Source organism: Eretmochelys imbricata, chromosome 19 (assembly GCF_965152235.1).
Source record: "Eretmochelys imbricata isolate rEreImb1 chromosome 19, rEreImb1.hap1, whole genome shotgun sequence".
Classification (NCBI taxonomy): Eukaryota; Metazoa; Chordata; order Testudines; family Cheloniidae; genus Eretmochelys; species Eretmochelys imbricata.
The window spans coordinates 19,167,718-19,176,966 of NC_135590.1; the positions used below are offsets into that span (position 1 = coordinate 19,167,718).

A 9,249-nucleotide genomic window follows, 5' to 3' on the forward strand; every position below is an offset into this window, starting at 1 on the left:
CCAGTGGCCAGTATATCTGCCTTCTACTACTCTGCTGTACCCAACTGGCCTGGATCTATCACACAGCTAATGAGTCAATGCGAAATGCTGTGGTCTGTGTATTTCCATTAAGCAGCTGCTGAATGTTAAGGGCACTCATTTCTGAAACCCGAGGAATTCAGCATTCTCACAGGAAAGGCAGAAATTAAGGGCCTGGCTCTGCCTTGTGCTATCACTTAGGGCTGTGCAGAGTGGTTGTAATGCACTATCCTGCTGTTTGGTAGCAGATGAGACCCCATTGCACAGGTGCAAATAGCAACATCAGATACAAGACATTAGGAATCAGGACCTCATTCTGGACCACATATAACTCGGGGACATGTAGCTATGTAACTGTTATGGTTTTGTGTTCTGTGTACCGTACCTTTATGTGTCTAGGCGTCTTCAGGCTGCAGAGACAGCTGCCATTTCGTGCCGCAGAGTAGCTGCAGCATGTTACAGAGGAGGCACACACTGTCATCTTGAAAGTCATTGTCACTAAAAGTATCCTGCTGCTTTTTCTGTTGGGAAAGAGACATGAAGACAGCCCCTGACTGTGCTATCATTCTGCTCTGGCCACAGCAGTACTGGAAAGTCTCTCAGAGACCTCCCTGTCGTTCCAATAACAGCAGGATCTGGGGTCAGTAGCGACTGAGCCGGGGGACATGTGACTCAGCCACATAAGATGCTCGTTCTAAATCGACTGCACTTGGCAATAACAGAGAGCGATTCTCTGAACTCTTGGCCTTACAATTCCAGGGGTGCCACAGACACACAGCTCTTGTGCAGCCCGGCCACATTTCGTCTATTTTGTTATTTTAATTCATGGTCACACAGATACTGGCACTGTCCAACCTGATTGCTTCAGCAGTGCAGCGTGGGGTCTCCTGCAGCAGAGCACGAGGGACAGCTCAAAGCACTGCTCTGTGAGCTGCTGCATAATCTGGTTTCTTGGGGCTCAGGTGGGAGGCAACACAGCTCAGTGTTTCTGCCTTTGCTAGAAGCGTCAGTGCTGAGCTAGATTCTCAAAGCATACCACAGTGGGGAGCAGTCCTGAGATGGGCCTTGATGTGAACTCATTTGTCTGGTTAATTTCGCCAGTGGCTTGAGTATGTCAACTCCCATCTCAGCCACATTCCAGGGAGCAGGAGTCAGCAAAGTGGCTCAAGCTTCCATGGCCCTAAGCAGTATTTTCTTTTACTCATTCCAGTAAAAAAATATTAAATCAGCACCTGTAGCTTTCCACCTTGTTACCACTCCATAGACTAGCAGGAAACAGGCTTGCCTTGCTGGCCATTTCCAAACCAGAGGGTTTCAAATACACAGCAGGAAGTTATGCAACACGAAATGAAATGTGTACCGTGTAAAGCTCTGTGAAGCAGAGTAATAGCCGCTCAAATGAAATGTTACCCGTGACCCCAAATTTAACTACATAGTGAGAGGGCCAAAAAAGTGTCCCCGTGGCTAAATAACAGAGTAAAAAGAGTCAGAGGCAAAAAGGCAGCCTTTACAAATTGGAAGTCAAATCCTGCTGAGGAAAAGAGAAAGGTGCATGAGCTCAGAGCCAGTGGAATGTGCTCCCAGGCTGATATAGCAGCATTTCACATCCATTTTCTCTCATCTGGGTTCTTGCACTGGGCCCATCACTGCAGTATCTGAGCGTCTCCCAGCAGAAAATAATGGCAACCAGGGCCTCTCTGTCTTTCTTCCCTGCTTGCCATAGGCAGGCTCCAGCTGCTCCTGAATGCAGAAGAGCAGGAGTGTGGTGCTGGCCATAGTGATGGGGTTTGCATTAGCTTTAAAGGCAGCCAGGCTGCCCATCCTGGTTTCCTCTGCCAGCGAGCTGCGTCGTCTGGGTCTGGTTCCCATGACGACTCTGTCAAACCCAATTGTTGGTCTCCCCCTCAGTTAGCAGCTGTTGTGGGAAGTCATGGCGGAGGGGGAAGAAAGCCGGTATCTCAGGCAGGTGGAGCCAGTGTCAGGCAAAGCTTTGAAACCGAGGGCAAGGAGCCTAAACGCGGTGTTCAGTGGGGAGCCAGAGCAAAGAGCAAAGACCCGGGCAACGTGTCCCTGGGAGCCCGTGGGGCTGGGCAGACGCTGCCGCACTGTGAACCACGTGGCGCATTCTCAGAGCTTGAGCCTCCATTTCCTGAAGACAGGAAACTGCAGCAGCCTTATCAGGGCCTTTACCTAACTCGCGGCCAGCTCAGCAGGTGATAAGATCAGCTGTGACCTGCTGGCCGGATGCAGACAGATGGGAGGGTGTTCTGCTGGGGGAGTGCGCAGGAGCAGGGCAGAATCAGTCTGGCCTGCGCAGAGGCAGACGGTTCAGCTAAACGGGATGCCTAGTGGTGATGCGGGTATTTTGCTGCAGGTCTGTGTGGATGGTCTGACTCTGGAACAAACCTGGCTCAGGGTGGAGTCAGCGATGGCTGGTAACAAACCCAATTTAGCTAACTCTGTTCTAGCCACGTTGCTTCCCAGACAGGAGTGTCCACACAGCCTGGCACAGGAATACCCGCTCCAGGTAAGCCAGCACAGGAGGTGCCCAAGGCCAGGGGCCCCTCGAGCTGTCTAGGGCCAAGGGAAGGGGTTGCTCTGGCAGAGTTCTCCAGAGTACTCCCCTCTCACTGCCAGAATCAGCTCCGCCTCGTGTGGGGTGGCTACTGCCGCTCCTCTCACCCCACTGCTGGTGTTGGCCAGGTAGCGAGAGGCCTAGGAGACAGGGCAGGTAACATTGGCCACGAAGCCAGAGCAAAGCTAGGTGTGGTCTGTGCCCTGCTGGTTCCTCAGCCTGGGCATCTTGGCAGCCCACCTGTTGGTTTTCTGCAGCTGCTGAATAGGGAGGGCGGGGGATGAGCCCAGGAGATGGGAGTCCTGGAGGTTGAGGAGTCGTTGCCCAGAATGACCTTGGGCTTCAGTCAGAGATGAAAGGCCGGAGCCATTTCAGGGCCTTGCTTGTCCTCCTTTGCAGGCAAGTAGCACAGCACAGTGGCAAACGCTGCAGAGACCTGCCGCAGGAGCAGAGCGGCCGCACCCCTAGCCTGTGGGCAGGAGCCCATCGCTCAGAGCCCAAGTGCTGGAGCCTGGTAGGGACAGGGCAGGAGCTGCTTGCAAAGTGGGGAAGCATTCAGTTTGCACAGGTGGAAGGAGCAGACCTGCTCTCAGGTGCAGGGCCGGGTCCATGTCTTAAGTCACCAGGATTCACAGTAACTTTTCACTCCAGAGACTCTAGCCAGCTGGAGGGGGCTGAGCAACATCTCCCAAGGCTGGCTTGCTAGGCCTGGAGTATGTTCACAGCCTTCAACCTGGGCTGGGCTGGGGTGGCTGTGAGGCAAGTGCCTAGTCCCTTGTCCTATGGTGTGGCACCTCTGGGCACTGGCTGCACAGGGGAAGCCATATTATTTGGAAGGAGGAGGACGTTCCAAACTGTGCACGTGGCTTTTGTATGAAAAGCTCCCACAGCAGTTGTCTCTGGTGCTTTCCCCACAAGAGCCAATGGAGGACCATCCCTGGGATGCAGCAGGACACTGTGTTTGAGTGCTGGCTGGCTGGTCACTGGTCCAGCCTGAAGAGGCAGTGAAGTCCAGTGGGCAGAGCACTAGCCTGGGCTCTGTGCCTCCTAGGGGTAGAAGGGCACTGTGGAGGGGCTACATATTGCAATGGGCATGAAGGCTTCGAATAGACTTCTGGGCTCAGTGCCTCTGCAGCATTATTCAACTGAACCCAAAAAACAGGAAGGAGCCATTTGTGCACAAGGCAAATCCTCTGGGAGTCCCCTTCCCCCCCCTGCTGCTGCATCCCCAGAGATTTGGGGCTAGCTCCTCCCAGCTCCATGCTGTATTCTTCCCTCCCTCCGCCAAACTCAGGCCTGCCTGCCTGTCAGCAACACCCCCAAAATGATGTCCTTGGACCTAACACCTGGAAGCAGTGGGTCCCTGCACCCTCCTGCTGGCTTGGGGTGATTATCAGCACAAGGGGAGTTCCCTGTCCCCCAGAGCTGAGGTTGGAGAAAGCAGCTGCTCCTCTTCCCTTCCCAGAAGCCATGCTGTCCCCTCCTCCCTGACCCTTCAGGTAGTACATCTCCATCAGGCAGAGACTTTTTGTCTTACGGCCCAGCTGGCATTCCCTCAGCTGGTGACCACTGACTCCTGATGTTAAACCCGCATTGCTGCCCATCCCCGTGGTGTCGGTTGCTCACCTGCCCGTTGTGTCAGTCCTAGACTGTGGGTGCTCTGCAGCAGGGACACACACTCTTTGCAGTGTTTGCAGAACGCCCCGTATAATCGGGTGCTGCTCCCTATCTGGGGTCCTATGGCACGACTGCCGCAGCAAAAATAAATAACCCAGGCAGTGGCCTGCTTCCCTGCCATTTCCTGGAGTCTTGATTCTCTCCAGCCTATTCCCAGCCGCACACTTAGCACCCCTGCTCTGCCGTGCTCACAGTGCAGGCACCGCAGCCTTGGGGAGGCTCTGCTGGGCGGCTCCAGCGTGTGACGAAACCAAGAGCCTTGGCATGCTCAGGCTGTGAGCATAGCCAGTTCCTCCTGTCTCTGTGAACAGACTCAGGGTGCGGTGAGAAGGGGCTCATTTCCTAGGGAGCTTCTAAGCAAAATCAGAACTACTGACTGCAAGAGACTGGGGATGGGCCAGTGATACCTCTCAACCCTAGGTCATGGGTTCCAGTCCCACCACGAGGAGCTGTGGATAAGACAGTCCCACCTGGTGGCTGGGCAGGGAAGGGCACATCAAATAAAAATGTGAGGCTGCACATTTAAAACTGAGCAAAGAAAATACATTTTGGACAATGCACATTAACCTATGGAACTCACTGCCACAAAGTATCACGGAGGCCAAGAGCTTAACTGAATTAAAAACTAGATTGGCCGTTTGTATGGAGAACAAGAATGTGCAGAGATATGATAGTAGAGATTATTATTAAACCTAAGCAAGAGTTTTTGAAGGGACACAAATCTTTCTGTTTCAGAGGAGGAGCCAACCCTTACCTAAAGGGGTCAAAGGGGTCAGGAGGTGCCTTCCCCCAGGGCAGGTTATCCTGTAACTGCTGCTGCAGGGCTCCTTCCACCTTCCTCTGCAGCAGCTGGTGCTGGCATTGTCAGAGACAGGATCCTGGGCACTCCGCTCTGATCTACTCTGGCAGCTTCTCTGTTAATTAATGAAGGCGAAACTAACAAAGTGATGGTGCTGTGAAATCATTAGCTTTCTAATTGTAGCAAGAATTGTGAAATCATTTCCTGCACAGGGAACGTTCGGCTGGGGTGTGGAACTGATTCAGACTGGATGCCGTGTCCCAAAGAGCAGGCAATGGGTCCACGGGTATCTCTGCTCCTTGTCCGTCCTGCTGCCTCTGACTGGTGCAGACACCTCCAGCAGGTAGGCGCAGGAGTGGCGAGAGTAGTGGTGGGCGTGGGGAATTCAGGGGCTGTGAGCTGAGTACCACACTCTGGCCCCCGCAGTTCAATCCTTGGCCACCCAAGAATGGGATTTTCCTGGCTCTCTGTGTCTGTCCCCCTCCCTCCCCCCGCACCGTGTGCAGGTCTCTCCCTGGGAAATTCCTGGCGCTGTTGGATCGAGCACCAGTGGCTTCTGGTGAGAATGTAGCACTATGGACCTGCTGCGGGAGAGAGCAGCACAGAACATCCTGTTTGGAGAACAGTGGCCTGGCCTGCTCGCTCCTCAGATCTCTGCTTACTCCCAGCTTGATATTCCCTGGCCAAGTGAAATGGTGCCAAACCTCTCCTGGCCTGTGACTGGCTAGAGCAGCCCCCAAAGCGCCAGCACCTCTGGGCACCTTTGCCCCATGTCTCAAACAAAGCAGCAGCTGGCAGAAAACAGCTGACCAGAAATGACCAGCCATCCTGTGACATGGCAGCCCCGGGCCGGTGCTCCCCAAAGGCCTAGGAATGGAGATGGGCCCTGCCAGGCACCCTGGGGGTTCCCATACTGGGACTCCTGGGGGACCCAGGGGCAGTAAATCCCATGGCCCTTTTATCCCAGGTGGCTCCAGAGCCAGTGCCTCTTCTCACCGCAGCCATGGCAGTGTGACCTGGGGAGAGACAGCCCCCAGACAGGCTGTGCCCAGCCCAGATAGGACTCTACAGCTCAAAGCCAGGCCCCCTCAATTCAACCCAGAATCCAGAGGCCACCAGGGGGTCCTCAGCACAGTGCACTGCTCCTGACATAGGCTGAACCCTGCTGCCCATTGCAGGGTGCCTTCAGGTGCCAAAGCACACACACTGCACTAGTCTGGAAGGGACAAAGGCCCAGATAAGGGGTGCTGAAAGGACCAGTGGTTAGGTTGCTAGCCTGGGTCCTGGGGTCAATTCCCTGCTCTGCCATGGACTCCCTGTGACACCTTGGACAAGTCACCTCCACTCTCTGCCTCAGTTTCCCTGCAAAATGGGAGACTAGCCCCCTGTGGGGTGGGAGGGTGGGTGGCTAAACCCAGTACAGAGTTAGGCTGAGAAGGGGTCCTGGGCGGTGAATCTGGCCATCGACCCCGCTCCTCAAATGCCGCACGCTTCAAGAGCCCTCCCCCTGGACACCAGCTGCTTGTACCTCTCTCTGCCAGAGCCAGGCAGTTCCTGAGTGCTCCTCCCACTTCAGCAGCCCCTGCTTTTCCCACCATCCTCGAGCAGATCAGAGGCCGATTGCGGACAGTTACTCAGGTAACTGGACTTTTGGTGTCCAGTCAGTAGTGCTGACTAGACACTGCCAGGTCCCCTTTCTGACAGGACTTTCCAGTCGAAAACTGGACACCCGGCAACCCTATAGAGTGCAGGTGCAGATACGACTGCAGCTGGATCCCACCGAGGCACCAGACACCCTTCGCGGCAGGAGGAAATGTTGCTTTTTTCTGCACTGAGCTTTAGCAGGAACTCTCTTCCTGCCACCCTGATGAGGCTGGGTGTGATGAGCTAAAGATAGCTCATCACCAGCATGAGGAAGGTAGCCCGCATGTAGCCCCCATCTTCCCACTGGCCCCCTGTCCTGGAACCAGAATGGAGCACAGGCAGAAGCCTTCTGAGCCCCGTGAGTGATTGGGTGGCGGGGGGGAACTGCAGACATCCATTCATTCTCACGTGCCCTTGGATGCTCTCCTGGAGGCTCAGACAGCGAGCCATAGGGAGCGCTGATTGCACCGAAACAAGTGCTGGGCAGAGGCCCCAGCTCAGATAGGGATGCACAGGACGGTTTCTGGCTCAGGCAGGAGGAGGAAGCAGAGGGGTTTTGGAGGCAGCCAAGGGATCAGCCCAGTGATGGGGGAGAGAGATTCCCCCAGGAGAACGACAGGAAAGGACCTTCTTACCTTCGGGACATGAAGCAGCAGAGCACTGGGAACTGGAGCCACCAGGAGCCTTTGCAAAGGCCAAGCTCTGAGGGATCCCTGAGAATGGAGCCTGTTTCCTGTATGCTCAGAAGACTCTGCCCCAGAGTAATGAGCAAGAAGGGGAGGTGTGGAAGGGGAGGGGTGCATGGGTTCGCAGGTGAGTCATCTTCCTCTTGGCAGCTGCAGTACTCCCCAGACTTGCTGCTCCTCTCAGGGTGTGGCCTGGACCAGGCACTGGGAATCCCACCCACTGACTCACACAGCGTTTAGCAGCTTTTCTGGCAACTGGGCTGCTGCTGAGAAGCTGAACGGCAGGTCCCCTCCCAGGGAGGAGGCTGTGGGAGGCACGAGGCCGTGCATAGCCCCTTGTAAATCAGGACTGTTGGTGGTGTTATTCAGCAGTTCTCAAACTGTGGGTCAGCACTCCAAAGTGGGTTGCCAGGGCTAGTGTTGGATTTGCTGGGGCCAAAGCCAAAGCTCAAGGGCTTCAGCCCTGGATGGCAGGGCTCAGGATACAGGCCCCCCCACCTTGAGCTTCACCTTTGGCCCCCCCCCCACCCTGAGCACCGGCTCCGTACTCCAATTGGCCAGGAACTGTGGCCAATGGGAGCTGGGGGAAGGGGGGGTGGTGCCTGCAGGCGAGAGCAGCGCATGGAGCCTCCTGGTCCCCCCGCCTAGGAGCTGGACCAGCAGGCCACTTCTGGGGCACAGTGTGGAGCCAGGACAGGCAGGGAACCTGCCTTAGCCCTGCTGCGCCACTGACCGGGAGCTGCCCGAGGTAAGCCCACACACCAACCCTGAGCCTCAACCCCCTGCCCCTAGCCCTGAGCTCCCCCAAACCCAGAGCCCCCTCCTGCACCCTGAACCCTTCATTTCTGGCCCCACCCCGGAGCCCACACCCCCAGCCAGAGCCCTCACCCCCTCCCACACCCCAGCTCCCTGCCCCAGCCCAGTGAAAGTGAATGAGGATGGTGGGGAGCAGTGAGCCACCGAGGGAGGGTGAATGTAGTGAGCAGGGATGGGGCCTCAGGGAAGGGACAGGGCTAGGGTGTTCATTTTTGTGCGATTAGAAAGTTGGCAACCCTACGCTGCATGGGACCATGGGCAAGTCACTCCTTTGGGCCCGCTTTCCCCCTCAGAACTCCCCTCCCACACAGGGTAGGGCTGTCAGGCATCTGGTTTTTGAGTGAGACACCCAGTTGAAAAGGGACCTTGGCAACTCCAGTCGGCATCACTGACTGGGCTGTTAAAAGTCTGGTCGACGGCACAGCGGGGGCCTGGGGCTAAGGCAAGCTCCCTGCCTGCCCTAGTTCTCTGCGGCTCCCGGAAGCAGCCACCAGGTCCTTGCAGCCCAATGACACATGGGCAGCCAGGGAGGCTCTGTGCACTGCCCACGCCTCGAGGGCTGGCTCCACAGATCCCATTGGCTGGGAACCACAACCATTGGGAGCTCTGGGGGTGGCACCTGTGGGCACGAGGGCAGCGCACAGAGCCTCCCTGGCCGCCCATGCAGCTAAGGCAGGGGTTCTCAAACTGGGGGTCAGGACCCCTCAAGGGGTTGCTAGGTTATTACCTGGGGGGCCACGAGCTGTCAGCCTCCACCCCAAACCCCATTTGCCTCCAGCATTTATAATGGTGTTAAATAGATAAAAACGTGTTTTTAATTTATTAGGGGGGGATTGCACTCAGCGGTGTGCTATGTGAAAGGGGTCACCAGTGCACAAGTTTGAGAACCACTGATCTAAGGGCTGTAGGGACCTGGCGCCCACTTCCCATAAGTGCCGCCGAGACCTAGGGTGACCAGACCGCAAGTGTGAAAAATCGGGACGGGGTGGTGGGGGAATAGGTGCCTCTATCAGACAAAGCCCCAAATATCGGGA

The 9,249-nt window shown here is 56.0% G+C and overlaps 1 protein-coding gene across 1 annotated transcript in view; it reads right to left on the reverse strand.

Moving 5' to 3' along the window:
- PTAFR (platelet activating factor receptor) overlaps positions 1-7,396 on the reverse strand; it is a 35,554-nt gene extending 28,158 nt beyond the window's left edge. The window contains exon 1 of the mRNA XM_077838059.1: positions 7,349-7,396. The gene's annotated coding sequence lies outside the window, so the exon portion shown is untranslated. The remainder of the gene's footprint in view (positions 1-7,348) is intronic.
- Between the last annotated feature and the right edge of the window lie 1,853 nt (positions 7,397-9,249).